Genomic DNA, 17,237 nt, shown 5'->3' with positions numbered 1-17,237 from the left:
TATAATTAAACCCCAAAATGACATGTACCTTTTAGCCAATTCCTTCAATAAATACATGCCACACTACATTGCATTTTCTTTACCTTAAAGATTAAATAAATAATTAAAGCTTTCTTCCTTTACACATTTTATGGCCTATCCTATATTCTCAGGCAAGCACTGAGAAATCTACTCTGCTCATACATATAACAGTGTACAAGCTCTCACAAAGCATATGAACATATGAGGCATAATTAATACACTGGTTCAGCTGTTAAAATGCTTTCTTGGTTATGCTTGATTTCCCTTTTCTTCATTATTTCTACATCCTTTCATGACACCATGAGCCCTTCCTCATGAAGCAAAGTCACTCGTATGTGTCCAAAATGCTTTGTTAATACTCTGCCATTGATTGCTAGAGACTATGATTCCATTTTTAATGACACAAAACAAATCATTAAAAAAATGTAAATACATGAAAGCAAAGAAAGAAGTAAATGTTTCCTGTTCCTGCACAACACCATCTCTTCTGTGCTATCCCTGATCATTTTAAATAGCTTAATGTGGATGCACAGTGTTTTATTATTATTTTAGCTTCCACAGATACCATCCATGAAAAATGTCAGTCCCTGCATTATCCATCCACTTTTGCAAGTGTTGCATTGGTTATATGGTTGTGATTCTTAAAGGGATTTTGTCACGGGAAAACGTGTTTTTCTTTTCAAAACACGAGTTAATAGGACTGCTCCCACAGAATTCTCCACTGAAATTTTTTAGTATTTAATTTTGAAATCTGACATGGGGTTAGACATGTTGTGCTAGGATTTTAATGTAGTACTGTAGTGAACCCTGTATTAAAGCAGCAAAAGGTATATACCTGGGGACTGAAAAAGTCTTTGATCCTCAGGTACTTGTAAAGGAGGATTTGTTGGGGATTTCAGGAAAGGCTGTTCCACACGCTAAAAGAGAACTGGCAGAAGCTTCCAGGAATGTATAGCTGTAGCGGGAAATGGCCACTCAAGGGAATGGACTCTGCGCTGGGCGACCCTCCTTAGGGGAAGAGATGGTGTAACTCCTCACAGCTATGCCGAAGAGATAATTCTCACTGAGGTAAGTAAACCTGGAGAGTTGCAGTTCAGGTACGTATTCCGTCCTAGACTTAGAAGCCAGTTACTGGTACAAGCCCCCCACTCCGGTAGATTAGTGTACAGTCTATCCAGAATTATGCAATATAAGCCAAGCCTGGCAATACAGATAAGCAGGGGTTAATCAGCACAGCCTTTAGCAGGATATTGTTGCTTGGCAAGAAAACTTAAGCAGAGCCCAGCTGACAAGGCTTAACTCCACCATCTTGACTAAGCTGGGAAATAGTTAATCACAGTCTTAATAAAAAAACAATAAGTACGCTTGATTCAGCTTGAAAAGCGTTGACCAGTGTTTAGAATATATCTCAGACAATTTTGTAAGTCCAGGCAGAAAACAGTACAGTGTTGAGTAACTTTTAACTCACTTAGGAGCAGTAGGAGGGAGTGTGGATCTGTTGCTATGGAGCCCCCTCAGGAGACAGATCCGATAGGGAAAGTAAATTTCCAGTGCCAGAAATCCGTCCAACTGAGCTGGGGAACTGTGGAGGAGAAGCACAGACAGGATCCGAAGAACTTTGCCAAGAATCCGACATGGGAGACTGGAACACGGAGACGCCAAACTTACTACTAAGTATAACTGCGCAGTGTCATTGCGCATGCGTCAGTTTTAAAACTGTCTGGGGGAAGGCAGCCGCAAGCTCCGGCATGGAGCTGCGGTGCCTGCCACTACCCCCCTTCATAAAAAAAGTGCTTCTGCACTTTATCTGGGTTTATCTGGAAACCTTCTGTGAAATTCTTTAAGGAGACGGTCAGCATGCACATTTGTTGCTGGTTCCCAAGAATCTTCTTCTGGTCCAAAACCTGCCCACCTGACCAGATACTGAAGTTTTCTATAAAACCTTCTAGAATCTAAAATCTGTTCTACCACAAATTCTTCATGTGCATCTACCTGAAACAGTTGAGGTGGTTCCTGGATTCTTCCTCTGAAGCGGTTCTCTACAAATGGTTTAAACAGCGAGACATGAAATACTGGATGAATCTTCATAGACCTGGGAAGTTTTAGTCGGAAAGCCACAGAGTTGATTCTTTTAAGGATTTCAAAAGGAACGATAAACTTCGACCCCAACTTTGCAGAAGGTAACTGTAATGAAAGGTTTTGTGTTGACAAATAAACCTTGTCCCTACCTGATAGATAGGAGTTGAGCGTCTATGTCGATCAGCTTGTAATTTTTGGCTTTTCTGTGTCTCCCTTAAAATTTCAGTTAGTTTCTTATAATTAGATTGAAGTTTTTCAAGATGCGATTCCACTGCTGGCATCGAGATGTTGGAGCTGTCAATGTTTGGAAAAATTACAGGATGATATCCAAAATTAAAAAAAAGTGGAGTGTTTGAAATGGCCTTAGAAAAAGAATTGTTAAACACAAACTCCGCTAGAGGTAGCAAATTTACCCAATTGGTAATTCAAAAACCAATGAAGAAGACCAACCAGGGAACTTGCCTTTCTTAGTGAGTTGAGTAATAGGTAGTACTATTTTGGAGACTACCTTAATAAAGCGTCTATAAAAGTTGGTAAAACCCAAAAACAGTTGCATTTCTTTCAAGGATTTAGGAGAAGGCCAACTTTAGATAGCTTTAATTTTCTCTGGATCCATCTCGATTCCAGTAGATGAAACAATGTAATCTAAAAACTGGATCTTTGAACATTCAAATTCGCATTTCTCTGGTTTGATGTATAACAGATGTTCATGTAATTTGAGTAACACTTGGCGAACTTGAGCATGATGTTCCTGTAAAGTCTGAGAAAAAATTTATATGTTGTCCAAGTATGCTACAACAAAAATGTCCAGAAATTCCCTCAAAATGTCCTTAATGAAATGCTGAAAAGTTGAAGGAGCATTACTTAAACAAGCATTACTCGGTACTCAGTCTCTGTATTGTGTATGGAAGGCTGTCTTTCATTCATCACCAGAACGAATACGTACTAAATATAAACACCTCGTAAGTCCAACATGGTAAAAATCTTAGCTGCTTGAAGATGATCCAAGAGTTATGGGATTAAGGGTAAAGGTACGTATTTTTGACCATGATTGAATTAAGTTCTCGATAATCAATATACGGGCGTAAGGTACCGTCCTTCTTTTCCACAAAAAAAATTGGAGCTCCAGCTGGTGATGTTGATGGTTGAATGCAGGTCTGAATTGAGAATTAAAATAGGCCCTGGCATTTCAGGTACACAGAGGCCCACATGGAGACCAAAACAGACCCCACCAGCCCACTAAATACTGACTTTCTATGGGATCTTATAGCAGCCTCTCTGACATTTGCCAGAACCCACAGATTACCAGTCCAGGCCTGGTTGAATGAGCCCTTTCTGTAAGTTCTCATCAATATAATCTTTTAGTGCCTTAAATTCAGGTCCAGACAATGTATAAATTCCTCCAAACGGTATCTGGGCAGAAGGTCAATTGGACAGTCATATGGTCTGTGAGGTGGTAGATGGTCCGCATTCCTCTTGTGACAGAGATCCTCGAATTCTATGTATGGATCTGGTAAGATGGTAGCAAATGGCAGAAGAATGATGAAACTGGAACTTTCCCCTTTTCTCCAGGAAAGGTCATTGTCAAGATTTTCCAGTGTATTGTTGGATTAATCAACCAATATAATCCCAATATTATTGGGAAATGAGGAGAGGCAATGGGCAGGAAATTCATTTGACATTCAAAATTACATGGAAATTTCAATGATATTAGATCAGTTTCCCATTTCACAGGCCCTGAACTAAAAGGTGACCCATCCACAGTTTTCATAAAAAGGGACTCTAACAATCCTTTATATGGTAACTGGTGCTTTTTGATCAGTTGAAAGTCAATAAAGTTTCCCCCTGCACCGGAGTCTATCATAGCGTAACTGGAATGCTCTGATTTCCATGTATTAGCATGACCTGACAAGTTAAATGACCCAGAATGTTGTTTGAAGGGCTAGGTAACCCGGAAATAATGGGAGTCTGACTCATCAAACATGCTTGATTTGGTTTTTTATTGAATGCAGACTTCTTTAACAGGGGGCAAACTGCAGCAAAGTGGCCAGAGCCACCGCAATAAAGGCATAGCCCTGATTTTCTCCTGAGTTATTTTTCTTCTAGAGACAGGGCTCCATGCACCAGGTCAACTTGCTCTTCCATCGATTGTGACTGTGGGGTCACATGCACATAAGATGGAGGCAGCCCCTGTTTTTAAGCTCTCCTTTCTTGAAACCTCCTATCAATCTGGATATCTGGATGAAGGATTAAAAACCCTTCAGAGATACCCATTTTCTTTAAAACATTAAAGGGGTACATGTGTTATATGCGGTCAAAAGCCTTTTCAAAATCAAGTGATAAAATGATGCCTACGTTCTTTCGCATAACAAATGCTATAATTTATAAGGTTAGTTATTTGGTATATTGGGCACCTAGGGATACCAAACACTTGATTGGTATGAATGAACTGGCCTAAAACCTTCTTCAGTCTATTTGCAAACACGTTGGCAAGAATTTTATAGTCAGTATTCAGTAAGGTTATAGGCCTCCAGTTTTTAAGGTCAGACTTGTCACCTTCCTTAGCCCAATTTTCCAGGAGGCTGGCAGCTTTTTATCATAAAAACAAAACAACAAAAAAATATGGGTATCCCATCTAGCACAGGAACTTTATTTCTTTTAAATCTCTGTATGGTGTCAAATAGCTCTTTCTATGTAATAAAATCATTAAGGCTATCTGCATCATTAAGGTATATAATTTAGAGCATATTTCATAAAATTATTATCAGTGATCTTATTATCACATAAACTTTGATAGTAATGAAAAACCTTTGTTTGAATGCTGCCTCTGGACTTCTCACCTTATATTTCAGGTATTAATTCTTTGGAGGACTCAACTTTTCTTCAGAATGCTGGTCTTAAAAATCACATTCTTTGCTTTTTTTCCTACAAATAATTTTTCAAATTTTGACAGTAGACATTTCTTTATCAACAGTGCAACCAGTATCGTAAAACATATAAAGGAACTGTAAATAGTGTTTAATATATCATAATGTTCTCTCTTTTCTTTTGCATTCTGTACCCCAAGTTTGATAAATTACCATTTGATACTTTCTTTGCTAATTTCCCACCATATTAAAATATCAGTATTGTGCAAATTTTCCTTCTGCCATACTTTAAAAACAGTCTTAAAATCATCATAAACATTCTCATTATTGAGCAATTTGATATTCAGTTTTCAGAAACCCCATCCCATCCCATTTTTTGCTCAGCTACACTTGAAATATTAAAAAGTACCACTTTGTGATCTGAAATGATGTTTTACTCGGGTAATCGTATAAAGGATTACGGAATAAAAACATAATCAAGTCTGGAACCAAATGTTTTTCTTTTCAAAGTAATCCTCTTTTCCATTGGCGCATCCTTGTGTAAACACATAAAAGCATATTTGTACTTAAAATCACTGATTATATTCCTTTAAACGATTAGCAGTTGATCTGTCAGCATGCCTGGTACCCAGATCATATCTGTCAGTATCATTTAAAACACAGTTAAAACTGTTAAAACTTGCCATAAAAATGTCTTGAAGTTTTAAACAGTTCAATACGTTCTTTGGGTCTGGTGAAGCATACACATTTAAAAGATTCCACAAAACACCATCAATAAAAACAAATTCAAATAAAGCCCTTCCTGGCTTTATTTGTACAGTTTGCATTTTAGCTGGCCCCTAAACAGTATGGCAGCTCCTGCACATCTATTTTCATTAGATCCAGATCAAGTGACCAAGTACTTCCTCTTATTAGTCCAGAGTCCAAACTGGTTTACCACATTATGCAGAATTGTTACTTGGTCACAATAAACAGAGAGTCATTAATATCCTCTTGTTGTGGTTATACATTTTGACCACCACAGCTTTAATACCTTCCACTTCATAGTGTAGAGTCACTTTCATCCCGTTTAAAAGTTCATGGTTCCAATGTTTTTCCAGTGTTTTAACAAAATCAATGCAGGTCTTTCATACACCCCACAAATGTGATAATCTCGTAAGGCCAGGATCTTATCGGCTGTCAGTTCATATAATCCAAATATAAGTACACTTACTATGTATTTTTCCCTGTGTGTAAGATGGGATAAACGTGTTTGCTGCAGCCTCCATTGCTATACTGCCTGCTCTCTCACTAATATTGCTCAGGCTCCTCGGAAGGACCCTCCCCCAATAGCAGCAGAGACCGATGCCCAAAAGCTGAGGGTTGATGCTCTTTGGACACCCAGACAGCAGATGGTAAAAAGGTTTTAGAAAAAGTTGTCCAGGCAGGGGGCTAGAACACGGACATGAGTCAATGATCCAGCAATAGCTGGGAGGAAGGCTCTGGCTAAAATTGGGCCTTGATGACAAGATAACGGACACCAGGCCTTAACAAGAGTATAGGTGGAGACAGAGAATAGTAGAGGCAGCAGTCTATATGGACAGTCAGGATCTATGAAGTAACTCAAGTGGCTTAAAGTGGACCTTTCACCCAGACGCAAAAATCTGTATAATAAATGTCCATTTCAAATTAAACATGAAATCCAATTTCTGTTTTTTATTAAAGCATTCATAGCTGTTGTAAGCTCATTTAAAAATCTCAGCTGTCAATCAAATATTGTTTGCCCCTCCTCTATGCCAGTGGCATAGAGGCGGGGCAGACAATTACTTTCACTTTCCATTCAGCACTTCCTACATGTCACTGCTCTCCCCACATTCCCCCGTTCTCTTTACCATTTAATTGTGTAGCCAGTGCATGGGGATGGACATTGGGTCCCCCATTCTGGTGCAAAAACAAGATTCTGAGATGATGCAAGGCTTATCTTAATAACAGTGTTCACAAAATGGCTGCTGCCTGCTTGCTATAATTTTGAAATCCCAGACTGAAGGAAACAATATTCAAATAATTTACATAGTGTAATTAAAGTTCATTTTGCTTGACTAATGTGATAAAATAGGATTTTGAATAATTTTTTTGGGTGACGGGTCCCCTTTAACAGGAAAGAACAATTTACAGTACACTTAGCCAAGTGTATTGGGGTCAGAAACCCATGTCTCAATAAAGGCATTTTAAACAAAGTAATCTATGGCTGGTGCTGTCGACATCTGTAAATTGTGAGTGAACGGACACATGGTGGAAACCGTTGGACGTGCATCAGGTCTTAAGAATTGGGAGGCATAGGTGCTGACTGAGAAATCTAACTAACAGTAAAGAACACAAACTGGCTAACATGCAGGCCAGGGTAGGAGATACAATAGTTTATCTGAAAGCAGTTCCATCATAAAGAACTAGCTCATTCTAAAAGCACAGAATCAGGAAAAATGACCCAAAATAGCTGCCTACACCAATATTACAATTAAAAATAAATACTGTTGTTGGTTCAGGAATAACATTTTCTTTGGTAGACTGGATTATTTGCAGTGTAAACAGTGTAATTTGGAAATAAAAATGACACCATAAAAATCATGACAGAATCCCTTTAAGCCATATGAGAGAGAGTTGTCAAAATATAGAGGGGGGAAATATCTAGAGTGTGGTTATAGGGAGATTTTGTTACAGTGGGTCAGTTCTGAGAAATAATATTAAACAACACCAAGGGGCCCATTCAGAAAGGGTCGAATATCGAAGTCAAAGGATTTTAGCGCAAATAGTGCGATCGAAGGATTATTCCTTCAATCGAACGATAAAATCCTTTGAATCGAACGATAAAATCCTTTGAATCGAATGATTCGAAGGATTTAAATCCAACGATCGAAGGAATATCCTTCAATCAAAAAAACTTAGGAAAGCCTATGGGGACCTTCCACATAGGCTAACATTGAGTTCGGTAGCTTTTAGATGACAAACTAGGGGGTCGAAGTTTTTTCTTAAAGAGACAGTACTTCGACTTTAGTTGAACGATTTTTAGTTCGAATAGTTCGATTCGAAGGTCGAAGTTGCCCAAAAAACACTTCGAAATTCAAAGTTTTTTTACTTCGAATCCTTCACTCGAAGTTAGTGAATAGCCCCCCAAGACTTAAGGACTTAAACCCCAAATGCTTAGACTTAACTAAACATACATATTTATTGTTAAAGAAAAACTCATATTTATTAATCAATTATATAAGCTACAGCAAGTTATTTAGTTGAAGGAACACATTCTGTTCTTAGCAAATGTTTATAATCACCAAGAAAATTCATGTTTTTTGACAGAAACTGGTATTTTTATTCATCATTTAGCATGAAATTCATCAGATATTATAACAATATTTTTATTTCATATAACTGCTCTATCCATCAAACTTTACATTTATTAAATAATCCTTTATTTTCAGCTATTTCAATTTTGCAGACCTTTGTCATTCTTTCTGTCAATTTTAAAGCTTCTCGTCTTATGTTTCTCCATTCCATTATTTAGTCTTTTATTTTTCATAATGTTACAGGACAATCCTTTTGAAATAACAAAAGTGGTATAAAGGTGATACCTTTATTGGCTAACTAATATAATCATAGCAAGCTTTCAGAACATTTAGTTCCTTTTTCAAGTGGTAATCTGCTTGAAAAAGGAACTAAAATGTTCTGGAAGCTTGCTATGATTATATTAGTCACTGGTAAAACTGGCAAAACATGTAAATTCCCACATTGGTCCATTCAAAATCCTGAACTCAATCCAACTGTAACGCAGGTTATCCTAAACTCAGAACAGGCTCCTAGGACCCGGTCGCAGCTCACTCTTCTGCCTATAACAGCCGCCATTGGCTTCGGGACTAGCCCTCCACTTCTCGGATGCCGCCAGGTCTTAACGTGAGAGGCCCAAGGAGAGTTCTTAGCAAGCAAGGGAACCAAGCATGAGGTAGTAGAATGGGAAACAAGAAGCATAGTCAAAAGCCAGGCCGGGTCGGTAACAGTCAGACAATGTGGTACACTGCAGGAGACAAGAGAGTAGTTGGGGTTACAGCCCTGGTCAAACACACCAATATTGCAGTACAGCTGGATATCCGAGAATAGTCGTATAACAGGCAAAGAGCAGGACAGGCGGCTTACAGGACAAGGTTAGGGACAAGCAGAATCAAGGATCAGTGTAAAAGACTTGGAAAATGCACCCATGAACTATAAATAGACCTTTGAGTTGGGCAATGTACAAATGGCACATGTGCCCATAAATATTCCAGATGCAACCACGCAAAATATAGCCGAAGATTGGCGAAAGCTCGCAAAACCTGGAAGAAGAGAATAAACAGTGCACATTCAGGACGATGGCACGGACCGAATTGGATGTGGCAAGCTCCCCCGCCATGGGTGCGATGGGTGTCTCCATCGCACCCCAACTAGACCACCAGCCAAGTGGTGCTATTAGGAAACTCAAATGCCTGAAGACTAACCTGAACAGTCTGGACAAATCTGCCTGGAAAAATTGCCCAAAATGAATTCTGAACAGAACAAAGCTAGTATAGGATATATAGTCACCCAAAAATTGTTTTTCTGTACTAGTAGGCCTACAAAATATTAAGGGGCCGATTCACTCAGCTCGAGTGAAGGATTCGAATGAAAAATACTTCGAATTTCGAAGTATTTTTTGGGTACTTCGACCATCGAATGGGCTACATCGACCTTCGACTACGACCTTCGACTTCGATTCGAACGATTCGAACGAAAAATCGTTCGACTATTCGCCCATTCGATAGTCGAAGTACTTGCCCTTTAAAAAAAACTTCGACCCCCTACTTCGGCAGCTAAAAGCTACCGAAGTCAATGTAAGCCTATGGGGAAGGTCCCCATAGGCTTGCTAACCTTTTTTTGATCGAAGGATTTTCGTTCGATCGTTGGATTAAAATCCTTCGAATCGTTCGATTCGAAGGATTTAATCGTTCGATCGAACGAAAAATCCTTAGATCGTTCAATCGCAGGATTAGCGCTAACTCCTTCGACTTCGATATTCGAAGTCGAAGGATTTCAATTCGAGGGTCGAATTTCGAAGTATTTTTTACTTCGAAATTCGACCCTTAGTGAATCTGACCCTAAGTGCGGGATTAAATACATACATTATCTTAAGACATATTTTTTTCTAAAATAACCACATTAAAACAAATATTTTTGTTTTAGTACTTTGAATTAAAAAATGCCACAGAGACCAACATTTCACCTGGCAATACAGAAGCGGACCAGTCCAACACAATTTTCATATTACAAATAAGGACAGTAATTCAACAACTAAAATATATTTTTATATATATATTTATATCTGTCTAAAACATATACAAATACAGATAGTTACTGGAAACATTCTTAATCTTTCTACATTTAAAAAAAATGGGAAATTTATTTTATGCAATTTATGATTGTTTGCAAACCTGTAGGGGAGGGCTGTGGGTCAGGGGTGCTAGTATGCATAAATAATTGGTAGTAAAATATTTGATTTCCCTCTGTGCCTCTGTACATATTATTAAATCATGCACATCTGAAAAAAATCATCCAGAATTTTTACTTTTTATAAAAAGAAAATACAGTATTTTAACATATATGCCCCTAAGAGCACATATTCATTTTGTTCAATATGGAGTTCTTTAATTTTTAAAAAAAGACTTTTTGCCAAAAGTGAGGATCATTTGGTAATAACACATCGACAATGTTGGTGAATAAAGTACAGATAAAAAGTAACTGAAATATATACATGTATGGCTCATTTAATACCACAGATCAAATTAACATAACAGCCAATTAGAGTTGTACTTACATTATTCTTCCTGTAGCAATGGTGAAATGCTGTTTGGGTGCTATTGGGTACTGAACAAGGGTAAATTTGAGCCAGCAAAAGTATAAAAGCACCAGTGTAACAGCAAACTATCAGATAGAGAACCTTACTGTATTTTAGTGTTAGTTGTGCCCAGTGTATACAACAAAAGTCAACCGAATGTAGTCAGCTCTGCCTCAGTTGTTCTGAATGGGGTGTAGCAGCACTTGACTCCCAGACAAGGACAGGCTTTCAAGCTTCATTTGCGTTGAGAAAAGTCATGTGATAGTGTTCTATTCTGCTTATCACTGCGTAGAATCACATTCTTTCTTCCATTTTTTACTTCTCTGTTTCAGAATATGCCAGCTGTGCTCACCACTAACTTTTAAACAATTAAGCTGGGGGTGCAATGAGGCTGTGACCAAAAAACTCATATAGACAAATACAAGAGTCCTCTGCACTCAATCCATTATCAATATATTGAGGACATTGAGACATTTTGTGCCTTAAGCTACTAAAAAAATCCTTTTAAATATAACAGGAATTGTTTGTGCATATATTGCAATATATTTAAGACGGCCAATTATGTCAAAATCATGTCTGGTCTGTCCAGTTCTACACTCATTTTCATCTGATTCATTATTCTGGTTTACCTGCAACTCATTTGCTACTTTCAATGTTAAAACTCCTAGATATGATAGCCCTTTCATTGATCACCTTTGGCTCACCTAACTATAGCTGGAAACTGGAAAACTGTACCGATGTTTAATGTTTTAAAAATTTGTAGTGAGCACAATTTCCCCTTGTTTGTTAGTTTATAAAGGAGCAGTGGCCAGCTCCATGTTGTAGCTTCCACCCTTTCCAGCTGTAGTAAGGTGATCCCAGTGGTGGCCAATAAAAGGGCAACCATGTTTGGGCGTTTTAACCTTGAAAGCAGCAAGTAAGTTGCAGGTAAAACTATGAACCATACTTGTGTTGGATTTTAGAGTAGCAAAACAGCAAGAGTATTATTAAAGCTATCAGTGCTAGTTTGTGCCAATTTCAGAAATCAAACTACTGCTAGATTGTGTCCAGCAAATGCTAATGTTTCAGTTACAAGTCTGTGCTCAAGGCAACTTTCTGTGGTTCTAAGGATTGGTTGCTAGTTCTCAGCAAACATAGTAACATAATAAGTTGGGTTGAAAAAGTTCAACCCAAAGTTCAACAAGTTCAGCTTTTTAAGTCTTATATATATAACCTGCCTAACTGCTAGTTGATCCAGAGGAAGGCAAAAAAAACAGGTTGAAGCCTCTCCAATTTGCCTCAGAGGGGTAAAAATTAATTACTGACTCCAAGATGGCAATTGGACTAGTCCCTGGATCAACTTTTACTTTGAGCTATTATAACCCTGTATTTGCTAAAAAGCCATCCAGACCCTTCTTAAAGCTATCTAATGTATCAGCCGGTACGACTGATTCAGGGAGTGAATTCCACATCTTCACAGCTTCAAACCCCTTCCGAATATTTAGAAATAGCCTAATTTCTTCTAATCAGAAAGGGTGCCCTCTTGTCAGCTGTAAGGACCTTCTGATAAATAAAGTATTAGAGAGATTATTTCATGATCCCCTTATATATTTATACATAATTATCATATCAACCCTCAAGCACCTCTTCTCCAGTATTAACTACCCGAACTTGGCCTTTTCTCGTAGCTGAGATTTTCCATACCTTTTACCAGCTTAGTTGTCTTTCTCTGGATGGTCTCTAATTCAATAATGTCCCATTTGAGCGCTGGAGACCAAAACTGTACAGTGTATTCTAGATGGGGCCTTACCAGCGCTTTGTACAATGGAGCAATGATCCCCCTCCTCCTGCGAATCGATGCCCCTTTTAAAACAGATCAAGACCTTGTTGCTCTTGCAGCTGCTGACTGGCATTGCTTGCTACAGCCAAGTGTATTAACCTCCAAAGTCCTTTTCCATTATGGATTTGCCTAGTGCAGTCCCATTAAAGGTATAAGTGGCTTGCATATTTCTTCATCCCAGGTGTATGACTTTACATTTATCATCATTAAGGGGGTTATTTACTAAAACTGAAATTGATCTCATCTTTTTATTATACCAAGCTCGACCAAACTCCCATACACGATTTTATCTTATTTATCCATAATATAACTCGAAAAAGTTGGGTCAGTAAGAGACTTGACAAAATAGAATGAAAACTTGATTTGATTTTTTTTCGGGTTATTGTCCAAAAACCTAAAATTTTTTAGGTACTCGGATGAAACCAAGCACAGATCGCGATATCTTCACATTGTTAAAGGGACATCTACCATTTGATTTTTGGATTTGGACTTTTAGCAGCTTCTGAGTATTTCCAAAAAACTTGACCAGAAAAAAATGAGGTTTAGTAAATAACCCCTAAATCTCATCTGCCATTTAACCACACAGATTACCATCTAGTCAATATCCTGCTGCAAGGATGCCACATCCTGGATGGAAATAATTGGGCTGGATAGTTTTGTGTCATCTGCAAACACCGATACATTACTTACAACACCCTCCCCTAAGTCATTAATGAACAAGTTAAATAAAAGTGGACCCAATACAGATCCCCCACTATGAATTTTACTCCAAGTAGTGAATGTACCATTAACAACCACCCTCTGTACTTGATCCTGTAGCCAGTTTCCTATCCATGTGCAAATAAATGTATTAAGCCCAACAGCCCTTAGTTTAAAAAGCAGTCATTACTGGGGCTCTGTATCTAATGCTTTGGCAAAATGCAAATAGATCACATCCACTGCCCTCTCCACTGTCCAGCATCTTACTTACCTTGTCATGAAAGCAATCAAATTTGTCTGACATGACCTATCCTTTATAAAGCCATGCTGATTATGTCTTTCACCATACAAAATTTTGAATGTGATTGCAAATAATTTGCCTACTATGGATGTCAAACTTACTGGTCTACAATTGCCAGGCTAAGATTATAAATCCTTTTTAAACATAGGAATTACATCATCTTTTCTCTAGTCAATAGGTACTTTACCACATGAAAGCTAATCTGAGAAAATCAATTTTAGGCTGGTTGTAAACTGAACTAAGCTTTCTTAGTACCCACGTGTCCATCTGGCCCTGGAGCCTTGTTCACATTAATTCTGAGTAAAGCTTTATGGAAACTATCCTGAGTAACCCATTGACTAGATTGAGCAGAGAAAAGCCAAAGTGTTACTCTGAATCTTAAACCTTTGTATGCAAATTCACGAAGCGCAGAAGCGCCTAACGCTAGCGTCAATTCGCTAGCGTTGGTCATTTTCGTTACTTCGCAAATTCACTAACGAACGATGGCGTACATTCGCTAGTGTTACTTCGCACCCTTACGCCTGGCGAATTTGCGCAACAGACGTAACTACGCAAATTCACTAACGCGCGCATTGTACTGAACGCTACCTTTTACACTAGACTTCCTTCACCACCTCAGACCAGGCGAAGCGCAATAGAGTAGATAGGGATTGCTTCAAAAAAAGTTCACATTTTTTCTAAGTCCCAAAAAACGCTGGAGTTTTTTCTATATTATGGGTGATGGGCTGAAAAAGATCGAAACATTTTTTGGGGCTCCCCTCCTTCCCCCCTACATTTCCTAACTCATGGCAACTTAACTATACAGTGGGCACATGTGTAGGGCAAAATAAAAATTTTATTTGATGTTTTGAAGGTTTCCCAGGCATTTGTAGTGCTGCTACATATTCCTCCATTGAAATTTGAATTTGGCGCGGTATGCAAATTAACCATCGCTAGCGTAACTTCGCTTCGCTTAGCGAATCAACCCTAGCGCAACTTCGCAACCTTACGCTACCCCTGAGCGCAACTTCGGATTTTAGTGAATTTGTGGAGCGCTAGCGAAACTACGCCTGGCAAAGTGTGGCGAAGTGCGGTGAAGTTACGCCTGGCGCAACTACGAATCTTAGTGAATTTGCCCCTTGGAGAGAGGCATGAGGGTACTAATAAAAATGACTTTTTTTTAACCCTGTAAAATAAGAGTTAAAGCTCAACAGAGCCACTTAATGAATGTAATTTCTATAAACATGTCCTTACAGGTTTAGTAAATGGCTTTCAGAAGGTAAAAAGACACATCTATGGGGCATCTGTGCAATTTCTCTCTTTATTAACAAGCATACAAAATTTGGAGCATCTTGTGATAAACTGCTTGGCTAGCAGTGGGTTAAATGATCATGCTGTGTTAGTTCAGGTGAAGCAGTCAGACCAGCACAAGAACTTTATACATTTATTAGAACATGGCAGGTAACACAGCCCTGCTCCACACTTGATCTCAGCTTAGACAGGAAGAGGTAGAACAGGAACAGGAAATGAATCATAAGGCAATGGCAAAACAGCAGGAATGCCCTTAACCAAAATGGCCACAAAAGCTGGTTACTACACATCTTGTGGTAATTGTTTCATGCATTTACAGATATTATTGAATTCCATGCTTGGAGGCAAGTTTTGATTGTATAAAAAACAGTTGTACTGCCACGTAAAGCCTCCTGTAAGCTGCCAGTCCTCATATGAACTACTAAATAGCCAATCACAGCCCTTATTTGGCTTACTTTTTTCATGCTTGTATTACTCCCCAACTCTTTCTACATGTGAATGTGGCTCATGGTTAAGAAAGATTGGGAACCCCTGCTGTAGTCATTTAAAAACATATATATTTATAGCTTGTACAGATCCAGATGCTGAGCCTGATACCTGTATGACTAGCACCTCTTCCTTCTGTCGTGGACACTCTGGTCTGTACATATGTGCCATCTTGTAAGGTGAGTGAAGAAGATGTCATGTGAAAAGTGCAGTGTATGACATTGTAAATGTGAAAATGCCTGTAATGTGTGTATATGGCTTTTAAATGTTTAAATGTTGAAAATTGTGATATTTTAAAAGTATGAATACAGGGTTGGGCCACAAGAGGGCAGTAGAGTCCTATTAATTATGTAATGATGTAATTTTTACCCCGGCCACTAGAAAAATAACAGTATAAATAGGGCCACAAGTGTGACAGTTCGTAGGTGGGAATGATCCAGTGAAGAACATCTGCTGGAGGGGAGAAGAGCCCAGCCCTGAAGAACGTGTAGGCTTAGCCAGAGTAAGGAGATGTATGTTATAGTGTGCACTAGGTGTACAAGGCAGTTAGGAAAATATAGCAAGGTCAGCTAAGAGCCCCAACCAGGAGTAAGTGGAACTAGCCTACCAGTAGATCCTCTACCAATCAGGGATGTAGTGATAGAAAACAGGATAGTAAAAAAGATGGCTATGGGACTGTGGCCATTGTGAAAAGTCCTGTCCGGAATAGCAAGGGGACGCCAGTTGCTGAGGGCAGGTGGGGATAGTGAGATCGCATTGAGGGCAGTGGAACAGGTGCGGCCCATTGGTATTAAGAGGTAGTACCTGAAGAATCCTGTAAGTAAAGGAAGGCTAGGTTCCTGAATGACTGAAGAATTGCCTGTCGGTGTTAAATTGGATTGACATGTGTTGAAAGAATAAAAATAACTTTGTTTATTTTTAACAACTGCTGGTCTACTAATTACTGCTTAACAATTCACAGGACACCTGCCTAGAATCTAATGGTGGGTTGCTTCACTTACTGTAGCACTATAGCAGTTACATCTACTAGAATACAGTTACATGTATACCACAAAACAGACTAAAGTTACCAAAATGCCATGAACCATTCTGCCACTGCAAAAACAGAAGAGACACATACAGATATTCCTTTCCTTTTCCACACATATAAAACAAGCACTTGGTGATCCTTCTTCTCAAACAAAAGTGACTACTTTTTATCAACCTTTTTATTGACTGAGCAGATATTAGGTGTAGTGTAGGTGAAATGCAATTTATTGTCAGAATTACTTTAAAGCTGATTCTGTTTTTTCTGTTTGCTGTACAGGTATCTAATTGCATTCAAATCCATTGAAAGTATATCCCCAGATAAAGTCATATGGGTTTATTCTTCTTGTGATTGCCATCTTCTGGTGCAGCTCATAATAGTAATATTTGCATTCCTTAATGCTTGGTACGCAGCTTAATACTATAAGGCTGTGGGACAACTGATAAAAATTATAATTTCGATAGGTGCCAGATCAGTCAGGCAAGAACAAATATTCTAAAATGAAAACAGAGATGTTACTCCTCTTGAAGAGTATAGAGACTTTGTTATGGTAAGTAGGGATGTCGCGGACTGTTCGCTGGCGAACTTGTTCGCGCGAACATCGATTGTTCGCGCTCGCCAAATGTTCGCGAACGTCGCGCGACGTTCGCCATTTTGGGTTCGCCTAACCTGGCGCTTTTTTTTGACCTCTCATCCCAGACCAGCAGATACATGGCAGCCAATCAGGAAGCTCTCCCTCCTGGACCACCCCCACACCCCCTGGACCACTCCCCTTC

At 38.8% G+C, this 17,237-nt stretch overlaps 1 protein-coding gene across 2 annotated transcripts in view; it reads right to left on the bottom strand.

Annotated features, from left to right (window-relative positions):
* p2ry12.L (purinergic receptor P2Y, G-protein coupled, 12 L homeolog) overlaps positions 1-11,087 on the bottom strand; it is a 47,820-nt gene extending 36,733 nt beyond the window's left edge. For both annotated transcript variants that reach the window (XM_041562266.1, XM_018262032.2), the window contains exon 1: positions 10,819-11,087. The gene's annotated coding sequence lies outside the window, so the exon portion shown is untranslated. The remainder of the gene's footprint in view (positions 1-10,818) is intronic.
* Positions 11,088-17,237: the final 6,150 nt, after the last annotated feature.

Source organism: Xenopus laevis, chromosome 5L, assembly GCF_017654675.1.
Source record: "Xenopus laevis strain J_2021 chromosome 5L, Xenopus_laevis_v10.1, whole genome shotgun sequence".
In the NCBI taxonomy this organism is placed as follows: domain Eukaryota; kingdom Metazoa; phylum Chordata; class Amphibia; order Anura; family Pipidae; genus Xenopus; species Xenopus laevis.
The sequence above is the reverse complement of the archived record's forward strand: the minus strand, read 5'-3'. Positions and strand labels throughout refer to the sequence as shown.